Raw genomic sequence first — 22,297 nt, forward strand, 5'->3', positions numbered from 1 at the left:
AGAGTGAAATAGCTCAGTAGGTAAAGATATTTGTTGCCAGGGCAGTTAACCTTGGTTTGGTCCTTGGGACATACACAATGGAAGGAGGAAATGAATGCCATAAATTGGACTCCGTCATCCACATGTGTGCAATCACATGCAGAAACAAGCAAATACTCAACTAAAAGAATCAGAAAATTAGAATTCTATAAATATAGGACTTAAAATATATGCATAAATTAAAGTAAGGAAATAGGTTGACATGAGATATGGTAAGAATTCTGTAAAGCTGATACATACTCAGACTTAGAGAAAGTATCCCTATACATATGTGTGTTCCGTTTCACCCCTTTCTGAAGCAAGAAAAAAATTACATACATGGAATTTCTGCATAGTATTACACAGCAACAGAACATAATATTGAGAATTAAAAGAAGAATACATATATAGTTCATATGAAAGCAACTTGGTCTTGCAGAGATAAGCTAAACAACTCCTGGATACTATAAGTTCAGACTCATGAACATGTACTACTCAGATTGATGAATCAAAAAACTTAAATATGGGGCATGTAGATTCCAGAGACTTTTCCACAGTTGTATTGTGTAACCAGGGTGACCAGACAATAGCACTTGTATTTGTATCACTTAGATTTATAGGGACCTTTCCTTGCATGGTGGAGGAATAGGCATCTACACTGAAATGTACTATATGTAACTAGAGAAATAAAACAAAATGTTCTCCTTTATAACCAAACCATGAATACTACTAGGAGATTCCAGGTTTCTTAGTCACATCGTGAAATAGAATCAAGTGACCTTGTTCCAATATGATATTCTTCATTCTTTCTGAGATATGAAGTAGAGGATGAGAAAAAATACCCCAAAACCTGGGTTTAGGGTAATATATTAGTTAAAAATGTCAAGTGTATGAGTCCAAGGGGAGCTGACATCCATCAGGAGTCCTGGAATACTTCCACTGGACTCTCCACAGTGGTTGCCTGTGTAGGATTTAGTTGCTGAATCAGCACTCATTTTTCAAATGTAGAAGACATCAAAATATAGACAAGAGGGATCATCCTCATATTCATTTACAAAGCACCCCCACAAGTTTTCTATTGTCTTACTTGGAAAGGATAAATTTAAAAGAGTAAAACAATATTATTATACTCAAGGAAAAAGCTTGTGTCAAAGAAACAAAACAACAATTAAAGGCAAAAGTCTATGTTTTTCAATAGAGTGACTATAAGGAAAAGAAGTACACTTTAAGCAGCCATTGTTATCTTCTTCAAATTTTTGGAGCATGGATGTTATAAAATGAATGATAAGATAGAATAACAATGTAGGGTGAGAAGCTAATAGAGAGAGGAGCAGAAATTAAAATCAAAGCAGCTCAGAGCATCAAAGAAGCCTGTGGTAAAATCAAATCTGCAGCAACACAATTGTAAGCAATACCCATTATGGAAAAGTAAAAGACAATGCAAAAGGCACATTAATGTATATGACGGACACTTGTGTCAACTTGGATTTAGATGCCTCTAAATCTGGAGGGGTTTGTCTCCTACCGAGAAGGCAAAATGTTCCCCTTCAGAAATTTGAAGTAGATTGTATAATTTTACCCTCTTTGTCCTAGTAAAAAAAAAAATAAGGCCAGAAAATAAATTAAATTGTAAACATGTGTATGTGGGGGCTGTGTCTTTATTAAATTATGTGTGAATATTTGCATGTCTAGGGTTGCCTGCAGAGACTAGAAAAGGAAGAGTATTAGGTCCCTGAAACTGAAATTACCAGTGATTATGAGTCATCTTGTTCTTTGACTCTAACATGGGTCTTCTTCAAAAGTAGTACATGTTCTTACCTTCTCCGTCATCTCTCCAGTCTCCTGTAAAAATAAGTTAAAAAATGATTTCTGTTGCCTAAAGACAAGGAGGCTGAATGAATATAATGATTCTGAGGTTATTTTTAAAGATGAAATTCATTATGATAGACAATGGGCATAATATATCTAAAACTAAAAAAAGATAAAGTGCAAACAATAAGGAACAGTGTGCTGTATGAGAGATGTTGCAGGGTTAAAAATGACATGAAACTTTCTAAAGAGGCTTGAGTCTGCTTATAAGGTCGCAGTACTTTGTATGTACATGTTTATGTGGGGGTACATATGTCTGCAGGTGCATGTCCACAGGTGTGAATAAGGAGGTCAAAGGTCAATGGATATCATTCTCAGTCACTCTCTACTGTATTGATTTTCTGACATGGTCTCAAGCTGACCATGGGATTACCAATATAGCTAGACTGGGGCTCTGTCAAGCCACAGGGTTTCTTTCTTCTCCATTTCACAGGCACCAGGATGATTAGCTTGGAACACAGTCCCATGACTTTTTACATGTTCTCTGGAGACTGCACTCAGATCCTCATGCATGTATCAGAAATAATTTAGCAGAGTTGCTACCTCTTTCTGGCAGTGGCCATGTAGCTGCTGCAAGGAATAGCATATGAGTGCTTCAGTGACAGTATTCTACTGTGGCAATTCCATGGAAACCACTTCTCAGTTGATAAGGTAAATTTGGTGGCCTTTATATTTAGTACCAAGTTTGCATGCCCTACAAGCTCTCCATTTCTTCATTGTACTGCATATAGTCATTATCAAAATTGTATCACTTCATCAGTCATGGACAAGGCCATCTGGAGTCACACTGACTTACACTGTGGATGATTCTACATTTTTCTGAAAACTCTTTCAAGGGATAAAATGTTCGCCACCTCTTTTTGTGTCTATCAATCCTCCTGATGTTACCATAAATCCTGGGAATTTGAGACTTATAATCATATCTGTAGAGAAGTACCCAGTCACACTGAGCAAGTCTGTGTCAGTTGTAGAGAGAGGTAGGTCCTGCTTACAAAACTGTTTTTAAGAAGCTATATCTGATCAGTAGAGACATGGAAAATGCACAGATTATGTGGGATTGATAGAGACTTGAAAATGGCTCTTAGAATGATTACATCTTACAAAGATCTATATAGTAGAAAGATGTCCAGAAGATGTGCTTTGTAAAATGAACTTGTCTGTCTGCAATTAAAAGGGAATTATGATAGGAGATAAATAGGTATAATTTACCAACAAATGTTTAATTAGGCCTCTCACCATGCATAACTATGTAACCATGTTTGCTACCAGACTGGTATGTCTTCATGTTTACAGGACAAGCCTGGCCAGACATCTCTTTTGTCTTGCTGAAATTGTGCTTTTTAATGCAAAATAAGTTTAGCTGGTGACTGATTCAAGGAATGGGAGGAGGAGGAAGGGGAACTATTGGGGGATTTGTGTAAAGATAGAGCTTTTGAAATGTGGATATTATGATTTCTTTTAATAATGTAAGCAATGATATCACTGCTTGGGTAAGCACAATTGTCATTGTATAAATATAGAAGGCTCAAGTTATTTGTGGTCACTTGCCTGAAAATCAAAAGGTGGTCAGTGTCTTCACTTTTGTTAACTCCCCTTCTTCATCTCAGGACCTAAACATTATAGCTAGAACTGGCATTGATATCTCCTTGGTTCCTAAATTTTAATTTTTAAAATTTTTATTAGATATATTTCTTTACTTACATTTCAAACATTATTCCCCTTCCCAATTTCCTGTATATAAGCACCCATTCCCTCCCATCCCCCTCCCCTATAGAGGTATTCCCCCTATACATCCAGTTTACCCCCCCCCATATTCCCCTGCACTGGTGGTCAAACCTTGGCAAGACCAGGGGCTTCCCCTTCCCCTGGTGCCCCAACAAGTCTATTCTCTGCTATATATGCGGTTGGAGTCCTGAATTATTCCATGTATAGTCTTTCGGAACTGGTTTAGGCCCTGGAAGCTCTGTTTGGTTGGCATTGTTGTTTTGATTGGGTTGCATCCTCCTTCAACTGTTTCAATATTTCGTCTAATTCCCTCCAAGGGTGTTGTTCTCAGATCAGTGGTTTGCTGATAGCATTGACTTCTTATTGGACATGCTCTGGATGTGTCTCTCAGGAGAGATCTATATCCGGTTCCTTTCAAGATGCATTTTATAACTTCATGCATCTTATCTAGTATACATATATACTCATACATATACATATATATACATATATATACACATATATACATAAACACATACACACACACAAATGAGTATTTACAAACAGATAAGTAAGGTAGAGTATACTATTCTTTGTATTATTTTAGACTATCATATGTATTTGTGACTATGCTCACATAAAGAAAAACTATTATAAGTAACTAAACATCATTTAAAAGATGGTAAGAAGTAATACGTATCTATATAAGCAATGGAAATGGAGAAAAGTACACAATTACAGTGAGAAATTATCTCTTTAAATTGTTTTTAATGAGTTTTTAAATAACCATACCACTAACTTTCAATTTAAGTCCCCAGGAATTAAATTCCTAAAGCATATTGTACCATAACTGACATGGATAAATCCTACTTCATAATAACTAGTAGTTTTTAAATAGGCAAAGACATATTTGTATCCATGAAAATACACAGGTTCATGTAGCACAATTTAAATTTTCAATCTCCTCCTTCTTCTCCAGCCTGTCAACAGCCTTATTTTCAAATGTTTTCCTATTTCCCATCCTTTCCTTTTCACTTCCTCAGTCAGGTTCTTCCAATGAAATTTAGGTCCTATACGCAGTATTCCTGCTTGGCATAATCTTCTGTGAATATGTAAGAGATATACTCCTTTGCATGGTCCTTCCTCTTATGTTCATTAATGGACCTGGTGAAATTCAACAAAAACACACTAAGAAGTGAAATAAATGGTATAGTGACTTGTTTTCATATAAATCAAGGATGTAAGTACAAAATATTAATTTTAAATTAATAGGCTAAATAACAGTTTTGTGCTACAACAAATAAAAGCAATTTTTCAAAAAACAAAACTAAACAAACAAACAAAAAGCAAAAATAGGGTATGTTACAAAACAAAGCAGGTGAGCCCTAAACTATGACATTTAGGAAGCAGACTTTTTTCTGAAAATATTTCTGCCTATAGTAATGGAACCAAGATCATACATGGTTCAGAACCAAGAAGTATACCTTTTGAGTGTGTACAGTATAGTAATCTGTATTGACAATAAATCAATATTACTTCCAGAATCCTATTTTAGCCGATATAAAGGTAGAGGAAGGAAAGTATGAAAATGGCGGCCACCACATTCTCAAAGCTGAAAAGGTAAGATATTCCAAAAACAGGTAGAAAACATTTACTGGGAGTCTAATCCTGATGGTGAATCTAAACAACCGGAAAAGAAAGTCATACACCAACATCTCTGATGACCATAGGTGCACAAGGCATTAATAAAATACGTGTAAACCAAATGCAGTAACACAGATTTCTCATCAGGTTTAAGGCAACTTCATCCCAGAGATGGAGGAAAGCGTCAATACATGAGAATTAACATAATCTACCACATAAGTACAAGTACCACCCTATGGCATACATAAAAGACCTTTGATAAAATACAGCCTCCATTTGTGAGGAAAGTCTTGCAGAGAATAGGGATACAAGGGATTTATCTCAACTTGATAAAGGCAATATACAGCAAAAGTCATCCAAAAGGGAGAATAATTCAAAGTACTTGTGTTGGAATCAGGACCAAGACAAGGATGTTCACTCTTCTCACTTCTCAATATACTGCTTACAGTGTTAGGTCAAGTAATTAAACAAGTAAAGGTAATGAAGCAAATACAAATGAGAAGGGAAGAAATCAATATATGTTTATTTTCGGGTTTTAAGATTCTATACATAAAAACTAAATCATAAGAAAAAACTCCTAGGGCTGATAAATATGGATAAATTTGAAAAACACAGAGTTAAAGCACAGGAATCAGTATCCTTTTTAATATACAAAAGACAAACACAGAAAGCAAGGGACAATACTGTTCTCCAGAAACTAAAACAAAACAAAACAACAACAAAATACTTGAAATTAATATGACAAAGGAATGTGTGCCATGAAAACTGTAAAACACTAAATTCACTGAACATATTCCTGCTTAAGAAACAGCTACAGGTGTTTCTTGCCCTCTTGCTAAGAGCAGAAGAATAAATAATACTCTGTTAGTACTCAGTGGCTTCTGGGATTTTCCTAACATTCACATCACCACAGAGAACCACAAACAAATAAGAAACCTCTTAAGTTATTGAGAAGCAAATCCCAAGCTTCATGCATTTTTCATGTAAATAAAATAAAACATATCAAGTTTAAAATGGAGATAGGATCTAGTATGTACCACCCCCCACCCCGATTACCACAGTCGTGTGGGTGTGACTCAGTGTGACAGCTCCAAGGACTATGTGTCCTGAGAGCTATGTGTCCTGAGGATTTGATGCTGTTGTGCTGTTATGGAGTTCTGCTCTGTTCACTGCCAGCATGTTCCTCATAATCTAAGATTTATGGGAAAATTCTAAGGTGCCTCAAATCACTCACTGGCCAACATATCTGGCATTAACAATTGATTTCTTATACACATTTTTGCCCTCAGCTTCCTGATGAGATTTATTAAGAATTGCTCTTGAGTAGATACTCATTCTGAGGATTTAAAGTAGATATGACTGATTTTTATATAAGTGGTTAGATCTGTGAGTCTTTTAAGAATACTTTTTAAGGATAAATAATGAAATAATTACTCCTGTCTTTGTCTAGAAGAAAACTAAAACAATTACATTGCAATTTAATGATGCTTGAAAGATTTGGCTGGGATATATAAGTGATGGAACAAAGAATAAAGCACAAGGGTTAGGGCATCCATCAACTATGTGTATCTGTTAAGGCTTGTGTATGATGAGCTGGAACACTGTTCCTTCTACCATCAACTCTGTGTGTGTGTGTGTGTGTGTGTGTGTGTGTGTGTGTGTGTGTGTGTGTGTGTGTGTGTGTCTGGGTGTCTGGGTGTGTGTGTCTGTGTGTGTGTGTCTGTGTGTGTGTGTGTTTGTGAATTTTCTCTCTTCCCTGGTCTTTCTCACTGACCCCAAGGAGTTAAGAGTTCATAGGTTTTTCGCTGATCATAGAGAGTGCCAACCCCCCAGTAACTTAAGCTTTGCTCCCTCAGAAACTGTCTGTTGAGTAACATCTCTGGTCGCTGGCTGCCTGTGGCAGCATCCCCATAGGTGTCTGGATCCACCCCCATCAATAGCTTTAAGCACTGAACCCATCGGAAGGCTGCCTGCTTCATTTTACCCACCACACAGATACCAACATTGGTCATCAGCAATGGTAGAAAATCATTTACTTTTAATTTAGAAGGAAATCGAGTTTCAGCTTAATTTTCTGTGTGTTTTCTTGAATGTATGTAACTGTGTCCGTGAACAGACGGACTGACCAGAAGGGCAGTTATGAACAGTTGTGAGGCGAGTTTTTCTTATTTGTAAAGACTGACAAATAAGGCATCGCCAATGCCATTCAAATAAAAAAAGAAAAAGAAAAAGAAAAAGAAAAATGTAGCTTTCAATTTCTTATCATTTTATACCTCACAGAAGCTAAACATGACAATGCCTATTATTATTATTATTATTATTATTATTATTATTATTATTATTTTGTTTTTCACTGGAGGATCACTAGGGACTATTATGTTATTTAAAATTCTTTACATGGTAGTATAGATGAAGGACTCAGACTAAAATATTTCCTTTGTAATACATATTTCATATGTGGAAATTGTAGAACTGACTTTCTAGGCTTAATCTTTCTAAAAATATAAAAAAAATCAACTATCCATTAAGAAATAGAACTCACTTAGCTTCTCCATACCTGCCTTAATAGCCACAAGAAGCAATTTCATCTCTTGAAAAAAACAGAATCAATTCAATTTCTTTGCGTAGAATCGGGATTCTTACTCACTGATGAATCTGATATTAGGTCTGCATTAAAATAAGATTTAATCATTATGTTAAAATATATTTTCCTTAAATTTTATTTAGGAAATATGGTTTCTTTTATTTTCAGGTGCAAATATTTAGGTTCCAAACACCTGTATAAATGGCCATTATTTCTATACTTAGTAGAAAAACTATTAAAATTGATTTTTTATTTTTCAGCAGTGTTCAGACAAAAACGCGCCACAATAAACTCACGGTATCATGTTTTAATAAATGTAATCCATTCTGTTACCTTGTCAGACAGTCCCTGGGGTAGGCAATGGTGAAAGTGGTAAGGAGGATGAAGTCCACCTCCTTGCTTAGGAGAACTATGCAGCTCACTATAACAGGAAAAACAGAAAAGAAGTTTCTTGGAATGGTTATTTTTTCTATCCTAAAAGAACTTTCTATAGCACTTACAACAAATATGTTACAGAAATTTCAAGTTTCTGCCAGCCATTTGATTAAACAAAAACGTACTAATCATTTTTAGAAAGTTTGGTTTCCTGTTTCCCATATCCAGAAACTAAGTCAGTGTAGCTTGATGATCTCATCTATACACTACATCCATACATACATGCGTGCACACACACAGACACACACACACACACACACACACACAAATATATGCACATTATATAAACATTTTTATATACTATAATGACACTTTATCTTAAACATTAAAGTTTTTCTTTTACGCACAGGTAAAAACAGTCTAACAGCATTATTTTCTACTTGTCATGAAACAAGTGCACCTTCAACTAAAAAGCCTGAGCTCAATTTTTGTCAGTAGTAGCTGCTTTACAGAACATAATTCCAGTATCGATAGAAGCTTACCAGCATTTGTAATATGCAAACCAAATTTGCAATCTCACTCAGATGTATAAATGTGCCCAGCACCTGAACCATAAAGAAGTCAATTAATAATGGATGAGTAAAGAAATTGGTCATTGCTCTGGATAATACTATTAGGTTAAGCATGATGTGTGCTGTTATAGAACTTTTTCTGCTACAAACAACACTGTTAGTAAAGCAAGACCCAAATCTATCACTTTAGCAAATTCCAAACAAAGCTATTCTGTGTACACTGCAGTAGCACATAGATTAAAAAACTACTCACTGCCTCTTTTTCACACATATTGAAATACCTCAATGCTCTATGAAAAACAGCAAAGTTATTGCACAACCAGAAATAAACAGTACAATATCTAACTTCATTTCAGTAGAGCATGAGACTTAATCTCAGGGTTAAGGGCACCAATTACAAAAGGAATTAAACACTCTAACTAGTCCAAATAAAAGACACACAATCCAGGTACTTTATTTACAAGTCATAAGCCTAATTGGGCAGGTTTACAGCTATACTAACCTATTTCCATGCCATAATGTCCCTTGTTACTTGCTGTTTTTCCAGGCCATATGCTCAGGGTCCATCTCCTCACATGGTGGCTTCCTCCTCCCTTGGTCTCCTCTCTCTTGAGACCCTCCACTCCATCCTCAAGTCCCACCTTTCTTCTTCTATTGCCTAATCACAGACTCTATCCATTTTTCATGAGTTAATCTAAGAAGCAAAGTTTACGAAGCATCACTTGGGGTACTTGAGGATCTGCTCCTCAGGGCTTCCAGATCTTGGGAGCCAGTGGGTAGGGAGCATTTAAATACAAGCAGCACCATGCCAACCCCACCAATAACTTTTCCTTATCTGACCAATAACCATCAACATCTTTACCTAATACTCAGCCCATACAGATATTTTCAGATCCTAGCACCCATAGCTATGGCTTCTGGTGAAATGTAAGGATGTGTCACATTCTTACAAACTCAAGAAAAACTGAGCAGATTATCCAGTGTTTTCACAACAGTACACTATTTAATCTGCAAGAATTTAAGGGTCATCAATAACAAACCAACAGAAAATACCACTAAACAAAGACAACAGCCATGATATATTATATTCCAAAGTTACAACCATGAATTAAGCTTTAAAAGGAAGTTACATAACCTTTATATTTTAAAGACTTTTAAAATAAGAATCTCACTTGGAAATTATGCAAAGTTCATCCTTGACTACTGAGTACGGGCCATGCACCCCCACTGTCATGGCCTGAGAGGCAACACCAGAGTGTTCCTCTTCACTGGGCTAGCTGACCTGCTCCACAGTGCAGCAGAGTGCATGGGTCTCTCCACACGCAGAGTAAGCTACTTTTTGTGAGATTCGTGGAAATGCAAGGATACACGGTCCTCTCTGGAGGGCAAACTAGACAAGCACATGGAGAAAGGATGTGGAGGAATAGTTGGAGAAATCAGAGACCAGGACACAAAATTTTGAAAGAGTAATCACTGAGACTCAGTCTGTGACTAATAGAATTTAAATTGTTGCTCCTGTAGAATGAAAAGTAAAGTTGCTAACAGGGTAGAAAACATCTGCATCCTCGGAATCCAGGAGGGGTTTGTAAAAGGCCCCAAACATGTGCAGAGATTAAATAGCTCTAAACAGAATCATCAAAGAGATGATTCAGGAAACAGCACACAAAGGAAGTCACAGATGGATCAAATGCTCTGGTTACATTGACCTAAATTCTTAATATAAGGAACAAGAAATCAGTTTCCAAAAAACACGAAAGATGCTTCATCTAACAATGCAAGTCAATATTAGACCTATTTTTTATAGAGCTAATGTGTAGAAGTCAAAGATACTAACTTCTAAAATGACTCTTAGTACATTTAATTTTTGTGCAATGTCTAATAATGACTCAGAGAATGTGATATTGGAAAAAAGTAGAAGAAAGGCATTGGAAAAGCAGTTTTAGGCACAGGTTTGGCTGTAAATTTAGTAAAAGACAATCTAGTCCTTCTATATCTAGCAAATACTTTTACAGGCTCCAAATGGGTCAAAGACCTTAAGATACAAAAATGAATGTCATAAAGTTAAAACAAGAATATAGTATCAAGGTATTATGACCACTTTTTTAAAGGAAAGGAATATTTCATTTTGTGGAACTTTTTTTTTTGTTTGTTTGTTTGTTTTTTTTTTTTTTATTAACTTGAGTATTTCTTATATACATTTCAAGTGTTATTCCCTTTCCCAGTTTCCGGGCAAATCCCCCTCCCCCCTCCCCTTCCTTATGGGTGTTCCCCTCCCAACCCTCCCCCCATTGCCGCCCTCCCCCCATAGTCTAGTTCACTGGGGGTTCAGTCTTAGCAGGACCCAGGGCTTCCCATTCCACTGGTGCTCTTACTAGGATATTCATTGCTACCTATGGGGTCAGAGTCCAGGGTCAGTCCATATATAGTCTTTAGGTAGTGGCTTAGTCCCTGGAAGCTCTGGTTGCTTGACATTGTTGTACTTTTGGGGTCTCGAGCCCCTTCAAGCTCTTCCAGTTCTTTCTCTGATTCCTTCAACGGGGGACCTATTCTCAGCTCAGTGGTTTGCTGCTGGCATTCGCCTCTGTATTTGCTGTATTCTGGCTGTGTCTCTCAGGAGCGATCTACATCCGGCTCCTGTCGGTCTGCACTTCTTTGCTTCATCCATCTTGTCCAATTGGGTGGCTGTATATGTATGGGCCACCTGTGGGGCAGGCTCTGAATGGGTGTTCCTTCAGTCTCTGTTTTAATCTTTGCCTCTCCCTTCCCAGCCAAGGGTATTCTTTTTCCTCATTTAAAGAAGGAGTGAAGCATTCACATTTTGATCATCCGTCTTGAGTTTCGTTTGTTCTAGGGATCTAGGGTAATTCAAGCATTTGGGCTAATAGCCACTTATCAATGAGTGCATACCATGTATGTCTTTCTGTGATTGGGTTAGCTCACTCAGGATGATATTTTCCAGTTCCAACCATTTGCCTACGAATTTCATAGACTCGTTGTTTTTGATAGCTGAGTAATATTCCATTGTGTAGATGTACCACATTTTCTGTATCCATTCCTCTGTTGAAGGGCACCTCGGTTCTTTCCATTTTCTGGCTATTATAAATAAGGCTGCGATGAACATAGTGGAGCACGTGTCTCTTTATATGTTGAGGCATCTTTTGGGTATATGCCCAAGAGAGGTATAGCTGGATCCTCAGGCAGTTCCATGTCCAATTTTCTGAGGAACCTCCAGACTGATTTCCAGAATGGTTTTACCAGTCTGCAATCCCACCAACAATGGAGGAGTGTTCCTCTTTCTCCACATCCTCGCCAGCATCTGCTGTCACCTGAGTTTTTGATCTTAGCCATTCTCACTGGTGTGAGGTGAAATCTCAGGGTTGTTTTGATTTGCATTTCCCTTATGACTAAAGATGTTGAAAATTTCTTTAGGTGTTTCTCAGCCATTCGGCATTCCTCATCTGTGAATTCTTTGTTTAGCTCTGAACCCCATTTTTTAATAGGGTTATTTGTTTCCCTGCGGTCTAACTTCTTGAGTTCTTTGTATATTTTGGATATAAGGCCTCTATCTGTTGTAGGATTGGTAAAGATCTTTTCCCAATCTGTTGGTTGCCGTTTTGTCCTAACCACCGTGTCCTTTGCCTTACAGAAGCTTTGCAGTTTTATGAGATCCCATTTGTCGATTCTTGATCTTAGAGCATAAGCCATTGGTGTTTTGTTCAGGAAATTTTTTCCAGTGCCCATGTGTTCCAGATGCTTCCCTAGTTTTTCTTCTATTAGTTTGAGTGTGTCTGGTTTGATGTGGAGGTCCTTGATCCACTTGGACTTAAGCTTTGTACAGGGTGATAAGCATGGATCGATCTGCATTCTTCTACATGTTGCCCTCCAGTTGAACCAGCACCATTTGCTGAAAATGCTATCTTTTTTCCATTGGATGGTTTTGGCTCCTTTGTCAAAAATCAAGTGACCATAGGTGTGTGGGTTCATTTCTGGGTCTTCAATTCTATTCCATTGGTCTATCTGTCTGTCTCTGTACCAATACCATGCAGTTTTTATCACTATTGCTCTGTAATACTGCTTGAGTTCAGGGATAGTGATTCCCCCTGAAGTCCTTTTATTGTTGAGGATAGCTTTAGCTATCCTGGGTTTTTTGTTATTCCAGATGAATTTGCAAATTGTTCTGTCTAACTCTTTGAAGAATTGGATTGGTATTTTGATGGGGATTGCATTGAATCTGTAGATTGCTTTTGGTAAAATGGCCATTTTTACTATATTAATCCTGCCAATCCATGAGCATGGGAGATCTTTCCATCTTCTGAGGTCTTCTTCAATTTCTTTCCTCAGTGTCTTGAAGTTCTTATTGTACAGATCTTTTACTTGCTTGGTTAAAGTCACACCGAGGTACTTTATATTATTTGGGTCTATTATGAAGGGTGTCGTTTCCCTAATTTCTTTCTCGGCTTGTTTCTCTTTTGTATAGAGGAAGGCAACTGATTTATTTGAGTTAATTTTATACCCAGCCACTTTGCTGAAGTTGTTTATCAGCTTTAGTAGTTCTCTGGTGGAACTTTTGGGATCACTTAAATATACTATCATGTCATCTGCAAATAGTGATATTTTGACTTCTTCTTTTCCGATCTGTATCCCCTTGATCTCCTTTTGTTGTCTGATTGCTCTGGCTAGAACTTCAAGAACTATATTGAATAAGTAGGGAGAGAGTGGGCAGCCTTGTCTAGTCCCTGATTTTAGTGGGATTGCTTCGAGTTTCTCTCCATTTAGTTTAATGTTAGCAACTGGTTTGCTGTATATGGCTTTTACTATGTTTAGGTATGGGCCTTGAATTCCTATTCTTTCCAGGACTTTTATCATGAAGGGGTGTTGAATTTTGTCAAATGCTTTCTCAGCATCTAATGAAATGATCATGTGGTTTTGTTCTTTCAGTTTGTTTATATGATGGATCACGTTGATGGTTTTCCGTATATTAAACCATCCCTGCATGCCTGGGATGAAGCCTACTTGATCATGGTGGATGATTGTTTTGATGTGCTCTTGAATTCGGTTTGCCAGAATTTTGTTGAGTATTTTTGCGTCGATATTCATAAGGGAAATTGGTCTGAAGTTCTCTTTCTTTGTTGTGTCTTTGTGTGGTTTAGGTATAAGAGTAATTGTGGCTTCGTAGAAGGAATTCGGTAGTGCTCCATCTGTTTCAATTTTGTGGAATAGTTTGGATAATATTGGTATGAGGTCTTCTATGAAGGTTTGATAGAATTCTGCACTAAACCCGTCTGGACCTGGGCTCTTTTTGGTTGGAAGACCTTTAATGACTGCTTCTATTTCCTTAGGAGTTATGGGGTTGTTTAACTGGTTTATCTGTTCCTGATTTAACTTCGATACCTGGTATCTGTCTAGGAAATTGTCCATTTCCTGAAGATTTTCAAATTTTGTTGAATATAGGTTTTTATAGTAAGATCTGATGATTTTTTGAATTTCCTCTGAATCTGTAGTTATGTCTCCCTTTTCATTTCTAATTTTGTTAATTTGGACGCACTCTCTGTGTCCTCTCGTTAGTCTGGCTAAGGGTTTATCTATCTTGTTGATTTTCTCAAAGAACCAACTTTTGGTTCTGTTGATTCTTTCTATGGTCCTTTTTGTTTCTACTTGGTTGATTTCAGCTCTGAGTTTGATTATTTCCTGCCTTCTACTCCTCCTGGGTGTATTTGCTTCTTTTTGTTCTAGAGCTTTTAGGTGTGCTGTCAAGCTGCTGACATATGCTCTTTCCTGTTTCTTTCTGCAGGCACTCAGCGCTATGAGTTTTCCTCTTAGCACAGCTTTCATTGTGTCCCATAAGTTTGGGTATGTTGTATCTTCATTTTCATTAAATTCTAAAAAGTTTTTAATTTCTTTCTTTATTTCTTCCTTGACCAGGTTATCACTGAGTAGAGCATTGTTCAATTTCCACGTATATGTGGGCATTCTTCCCTTATTGTTATTGAAGACCAGTTTTAGGCCGTGGTGGTCCGATAGCATGCATGGGATTATCTCTATCTTTCTGTACCTGTTGAGGCCCGTTTTTTGACCAATTATATGGTCAATTTTGGAGAAAGTATCATGAGGAGCTGAGAAGAAGGTATATCCTTTTGCTTTAGGATAGAATGTTCTATAAATATCCGTTAAGTCCATTTGGCTCATGACTTCTCTTAGTCTGTCGACATCACTGTTTAATTTCTGTTTCCATGATCTGTCCATTGATGAGAGTGGGGTGTTGAAGTCTCCCACTATTATTGTGTGAGGTGCAATGTGTGTTTTGAGCTTTAGTAAGGTTTCTTTTACGTATGTAGGTGCCCTTGTATTTGGGGCATAGATATTTAGGATTGAGAGTTCATCTTGGTGGATTTTTCCTTTGATGAATATGAAGTGTCCTTCCTTATCTTTTTTGATGACTTTTAGTTGGAAATTGATTTTATTTGATATTAGAATGGCTACTCCAGCTTGCTTCTTCTGACCATTTGCTTGGAAAGTTGTTTTCCAGCCTTTCACTCTGAGGTAGTGTCTGTCTTTGTCTCTGAGGTGTGTTTCCTGTAGGCAGCAGAATGCAGGGTCCTCATTGCGTATCCAGTTTGTTAATCTATGTCTTTTTATTGGGGAGTTGAGGCCATTGATATTGAGAGATATTAAGGAATAGTGATTATTGCTTCCCTTTATATTCATATTTGGATGTGAGGTTATGTTTGTGTGCTTTCATTCTCTTTGTTTTGTTGCCAAGACGATTAGTTTCTTGCTTCTTCTAGGGTATAGCTTGCCTCCTTATGTTGGGCTTTACCATTTATTATCCTTTGTAGTGCTGGATTTGTAGAAAGATATTGTGTAAATTTGGTTTTGTCATGGAATATCTTGGTTTCTCCATCAATGTTAATTGAGAGTTTTGCTGGATACAGTAACCTGGGCTGGCATTTGTGTTCTCTTAGGGTCTGTATGACATCAGTCCAGGATCTTCTGGCCTTCATAGTTTCTGGCGAGAAGTCTGGTGTGATTCTGATAGGTCTCCCTTTATATGTTACTTGACCTTTTTCCCTTACTGCTTTTAATATTCTTTCTTTATTTTGTGCGTTTGGTGTTTTGACAATTATGTGACGGGAGGTGTTTCTTTTCTGGTCCAATCTATTTGGAGTTCTGTAGGCTTCTTATATGTCCATGGGTATCTCTTTTTTTAGGTTAGGGAAGTTTTCTTCTATGATTTTGTTGAAGATATTTACTGGTCCTTTGAGCTGGGAGTCTTCACTCTCTTCTATACCTATTATCCTTAGGTTTGATCTTCTCATTGAGTCCTGGATTTCCTCTATGTTTTGGACCAGTAGCTTTTTCCGCTTTACATTATCTTTGACAGTTGAGTCAATGATTTCTATGGAATCTTCTGCTCCTGAGATTCTCTCTTCCATCTCTTGAATTCTGTTGGTGAGGCTTGTATCTACAGCTCCTTGTCTCTTCTTTTGGTTTTCTATATCCAGGGTTGTTTCCATGTGTTCTTTCTTGATTGCTTCTATTTCCATTTTTAATTCCTTCAACTGTTTGATTGTGTTTTCCTGGAATTCTTTCAGGGATTTTTGCGATTCCTCTCTGTAGGCTTTTACTTGTTTATTAATGTTTTCCTGTGCTTCCCTAAGTGTGTTCATGTCTTTCTTGAAGTCCTCCAGCATCATGATCAAATATGATTTTGTAACTAGATCTTGCTTTTCTGGTGTGTTTGGATATTCCATGTTTATTTTGGTGGGAGAATTGGGCTCCGATGATGGCATGTAGTCTTGGTTTCTGTTGCTTGGGTTCCTGCGCTTGCCTCTCGCCATCAGATTATCTCTAGTGTTACTTTGTTCTGCTATTTCTGACAGTGGCTAGACTGTCCTATAAGCCTGTGTGACAGGAGTGCTGTAGACCTGTTTTCCTCTCTTTCAGTCAGTTATGGGGACAGAGTGTTCTGCTTTCTGGCGTGTAGTTTTTCCTCTCTACAGGTCTTCAGCTGTTCCTGTGGGCCTGTGTCTTGAGTTCACCAGGCAGCTTTCTTGCAGCAGAAAATTTGGTCTTACCTGTGGTTCCGAGGCTCAGGTTCGCTCGTGGGGTGCTCCCCACGGGCTCTCTGCAGTGGCAGCAACCAGGAAGACCTGTGCCGCCCCTTCCGGGAACTTCAGTGCACCAGGGTTCCAGATGGTCTTTGGCTTTTTCCTCTGGCGTCCGAGATGTGTGTGCAGGGAGCAGTCACTTCTGGTTTCCCAGGCTTGTCTGCCTCTCTGAAGGTTTAGCTCTCCCTCCCACGGGATTTGGGTGCAGAGAACTGTTTATCCGGTCTGTTTCTTTCAGGTTCCGGCGGTGTCTCAGGCACAGCGGTCCTGCCGCTCCTGGGCCCTTCCCCACGGGAGCCCAGAGGCCTTATACAGTTTCCTCTTGGGCCAGGGATGTGGGCAGGGGTGAGCAGAGTTGGTGGTCTCTTCCGCTCTGCAGCCTCAGGAGTGCCCACCTGACCAGGCGGTTGGGTCTCTCTCTCACCGGGTCTGGGAGCAGAGAGCTGCTGCGGGCCGGGATCCGCGGGTGTGGGACTTCCGGTAAACACAGAACGTGTCCGGTCCTAGAGAAATTCTGCTTTCCTGTGTCCCAAGCTCACCAGGCAGCTTTCTTGCAGCAGAAAATTTGGTCTTACCTGTGGTCCCGAGGCTCAGGTTCGCTCGTGGGGTGCTCCCCACGGGCTCTCTGCAGTGGCAGCAACCAGGAAGACCTGTGCCGCCCCTTCCGGGAACTTCAGTGCACCAGGGTTCCAGATGGTCTTTGGCTTTTTCCTCTGGCGTCCGAGATGTGTGTGCAGGGAGCAGTCACTTCTGGTTTCCCAGGCTTGTCTGCCTCTCTGAAGGTTTAGCTCTCCCTCCCACGGGATTTGGGTGCAGAGAACTGTTTATCCGGTCTCCATTTTGTGGAACTTAAACATTTCCTCTAATATTTGACTTCTGGTGGCCCATCCAAAAGAAATGAAAAAGATATGAATTATAAAAGGATGTTAAATATTTTAAAAATCCATTGGCTAATAAGATGCAGCTAATTAAGTAAGCAAAGAAAATATTCTGCTGCAAAACCATGCTTGGCCAGCCAGTGATGGAAAGCAAGACAAAAGATTAGTTTCCTGCAATTTTCAAAGAACAAGCACCTACCCAGGTCAAAATCTAAATATAGACTACTAAAACAAGCAGCTGACTTGGAGTCTACCCACCACCAGACTGAGCAATAAAGGAACTAGAAACACCACCAAACATGCACAACAGTTTTTTTTCCCTCATTTTGACAGATGTTCACTAAGTATTTTCTTAGTGTTCAGCATGGGACACGTACTGTGTACTTCCTTCAGTTACACATCCCTTGCTTTCTAGAACTTAAAATTTTATCTATTTAATAATATGAAGAAGGAAATTCAGAAAGAAAAAGCAACATGGTACACAAGTATGCTGAAGAAACTGACCACAAGCAATGAAACAAAGACTCAACAAGCTCAGGAAGTTATCCCAAGATCTACTGACACAAATCACTAATCTCAAAATTTTCTGAAAACATTTAACAGCTAATAAGAGCCCTAGAAAACTTGAAAAACTGATACACATATAAATTTTAAATGTGTGTCTACAATCACCCTTCCCGTTGCTCCGTGTAAGCAGATGATGGCAACTAAGAAAGACTAATTCCTGAAAAGAAATCCAGATGGCCAGATTCTGTTTTGCCTCAACAGGGTCGTTTCTAAAATAACCATTGTTTTTTTAAATCTGACAAAACAGGAAACAGAAGTAACTGGGATAAAACCAAAATCTAGATCCTTTCTACTGTGCTATATGTCTTTCTCCTCGTTAATGTGTTCCTAAAACAATGATTTTTTTTTTAATATTGTGGTTTTACAATTTATTCTACAAGGAAACAAATGGGAAAGACTTGCCAATTTCTTTGGAACTGTAATGCAGGGTAGTAAAACAAATGAAGATCTTGTGATTGTAAAGAGACTAATTTTCCAAGACGGTTATGGAAATATTTTTATTAAGAAACCAACTCACTCAAATGAGGCATTTAGACTCTGGTTACAATAGTGGTTGTGTCCTTCCTTGAGTCGGGGTTCCCTGCTCTGCAGCCTTCCCTTGAAAGTTCTGTTCTCTTGGTGTCATCTCCTGAAAGCCGAGGTTAGGTACCATGGTGTCTGCTTTTAAGTTCTAAAAAATACTGAAAAACATAAACTTCAGTGTCTGCACGGTGACATAAGCCACATCGCTAATAGCTCATCTAGTTAATATGAAAAAATCATGCTTTCACTCCCAACCTAAGTTGGGATTGAGTTCCAGGTGAACATCATCCTCCAGTTCCAGAAATCAAAACTATACACTGGTCATTGCTCAGATTTAGATTTTGTTTGGATTCATGTTGTCACTTGTAGAAGTTTGGACCTGGTTCTTCCTCCCAGCCCCATGCTCCCAGAAATAAGACGGAGACTCAAAATATATTAACAAATATCTTGGCCATAGAGCTAGACTCTTCTCTGACAAATTCTAACCCACTTACTCAAATCTACATTCCGCCATGTGGCTCATTACCTGTGCTCAGGAACCATGAGTCTGTCTGGTCACATTTTCCAGGGCAAATCTCTCCGACCTGGCTCTATCCCAGAATTCTTTCTGCCTCCCGGATGTCCCACCTTCTATTCTATCCTTTCCTATAGGCCATAATTTTTTTTTTAACTGAAAGGTGATATATGCATACAAATACCCAAGATACTCTCTCTACAGTCACTAGCATTCTTATAGCCTTCGAAGAGCTAATTATTCCAATTCTACTTTTACTTCTAACGCACCAACAGCAACACCAACATTCAGAGACCATCCATGGGAAGACTATTGCTTTAAAGAACTTATGTGCACCTGCTTTTCCTTTCAGTTTATTCTGGTAATAATGCCACTCCAGCAGGGTGTTAGCATCAGGATGAAATGGTGTTCTATGTAGACCAGGCTGTCCGGGAACTCATAGAGGTGCACCTGCTATGATTAAAAGCTTGCTCCACCAAACATGGCTCTGATGAACTGACTCAATTTAACAGCAGCAGAGTCAGTACTCTGTAGCCTTTGATTTCTTACAATGAAAAACAGGCAAATCGGATACCAGGTTCAGATTGTAGGAGAAGAAAATGAGACAAAAAACTACAATCAGACTTTTGTAATTCTGGTATAAGTAGGTATAAATAGATTTAGAGAGCAGGGGGCTAAGAACAAAGAGACATATAACACACAAGCTCTCCTGCCTCACTACATAAGCCAGACAAAAGAACAATAGACCAGAAGGTAAGTGTTCCTAGCCTAAAATCAATTCCTTTGCATTCAAAAAAATCCCTTTCAGAGCTGAGTCAAAACTACCTAGAACAAAAATAAAGCCTTGTTGGGAATTTAGAATTTTCTAGTATTTTCACATAAGAGAAAAACTGACTCTCAAATGAAAGTGCAAATGTAGCTATCTTGTCCAGAAAGAACTAAAGAAAAATGCTAAATAAGTGCTTCTAATACTAGTAAGTAGTACACACATAAACCTGAAATTTCATTTGCAAAACAGACTGCCCAGTTGACTCAACTCAACGATACAGAATTATCCAAAACCCAGAAGTTAGTATGTTTACCTACATTAAGGGAGGAGAGTTATTTGAACAGAAGAGAAAGTATGAAGACACAGTATAGCAGAAAATTCCCCGTAATGAGCAATAAAAAGATATAGAAAATATCCAGAAACTCTCATCTATGTGAGATAACAGAGTCCTCAATTTAACATACTCTTCTCTGTATATTTCAACGTACACTAAAGCAGTACTATTCTAATTTCTCAATACCTGTGATAATAAGGGGGAGCCAATTTGAACAAATGAATAAATTTAATTGAGAAAAAAAAATACTTTCCAAAGAATATATTGTTATCATTTCAGATACACACACAGACACACAGACACACATACACAGACACATACACACACACACACTCTCTCTCTCTCTTATGTATCAATTTTTTAAACAAACAAGAATACAGCTCTTTAAGATCTGTTATACTTCTTACACCCAGGAGACAAAGAAGAAAACAGTATCAACATGCCTTCCAGAGCTCTGATGTCTGGGTGCCCTCAATACTGACATATTGCCTAAACGGAAAAAAGAGCATTCAAACTCAAACTAATTCTTCTCATTAAAAACATATTTAGTCAATTTTAAAAAATCACATTTAAGAATAATGTTAACATAATGTAGAATATATTATGGACTGTACACCACCTTAATAGATGAATTTCCATTTCTTCAGTTTTCTGATAGAATGTTAAATCATTTCTAACAATAGCATAGCATTATTTGCTATTCTACATTCTAACCTTCTTCCTTTAAGATTATAATTTTATAAGATAAATCTTATTATACAATTTAGTTATGTGTAGTTTCACCTATTTAGCTTTGATAAACTCCATTCTGCACAACTCTACAAATTGTATTTAATGAAACAATTACAATGGCTACTACTTCCCAATGTTGTTGATAACTAATAAAACACAAGAGGATTACAAGGAGTTAGATTAATTCTCACAACACTATAGGGAAAAATTACTATCACCCACAACCTTTATATTAGGAATATAAGTTCAACAGCTGGTGAGTGCCCAAATTGGAATTTATTTCCAGTCAGTCTGATTTCCAAGCTCTTAAATTATCATACTTGTTGTTATTGAAATCTCTTTGTAATAAAGTACCCACCACACCCATAAAAATAGAGCACACAAAACTAAAACAGTTCCACTTAGTGAGATTTAATGGGAGAACAAGACAAGGGAAAGGGGCGAGAGAAAAAGAGAAAAGAATGAAGAGAAGAGAGAGCATGAGGGCAGAAGAAGTCTGCCTTTCATTTGGAATATGACATAACTACTCCCACGTGGAGTTGGGATGTAGACCAAAGGAATACTGGGAAAGTAGGGCTGTTTCCATGTCAACAGTTACCAAATAGTGTTGCTGCTCAAGGCAATTCCTGATACCAGCAATACTGCTGTTATAATTCGACATATATCAAAAAGTAGTTCACAAAAAAACAAAGTCTATATACAGAGGGAATTGTTCTTTCATTATTAGCTGTTACTAGTTCTGCCCCATGACAATTATATTTATGGAGATGAAAGTAAATATTATCTCATAAGGAAAATTACTGACTTACACTAACCAGAGATTGTTAATAAGGATTATTATAACCCAACTATTAGGATAAGACTACTTTATAATAACATTACTTCTAATAATCCCCCTGGTGTTCCAAAATATGATGGTACAGGTCCTAAAACCGCCACTCATTTCTACCTGTCTCAAGCTCTGGCCAAAGCTTTTGTGCACTGTGACAGCCAATTCTGTGAAAAACTGACTCATAAAATGCCAGTGAAAGAAGAACAGAGACTGGAAACGATTAAAAAAAAGTCTATTCAGTCCCAAATCAAAGTACACCTGCCTGTTAAGACAGA

General features: G+C 37.9%; 1 pseudogene; it reads left to right on the top strand.

Annotated features, from left to right (window-relative positions):
* LOC134485543 (polyubiquitin-like) overlaps nt 1-22,297 on the top strand; it is a 192,056-nt pseudogene that overhangs the window by 160,843 nt on the left and 8,916 nt on the right.

This window comes from Rattus norvegicus, chromosome 2 (assembly GCF_036323735.1).
Source record: "Rattus norvegicus strain BN/NHsdMcwi chromosome 2, GRCr8, whole genome shotgun sequence".
NCBI lineage: Eukaryota > Metazoa > Chordata > Mammalia > Rodentia > Muridae > Rattus > Rattus norvegicus.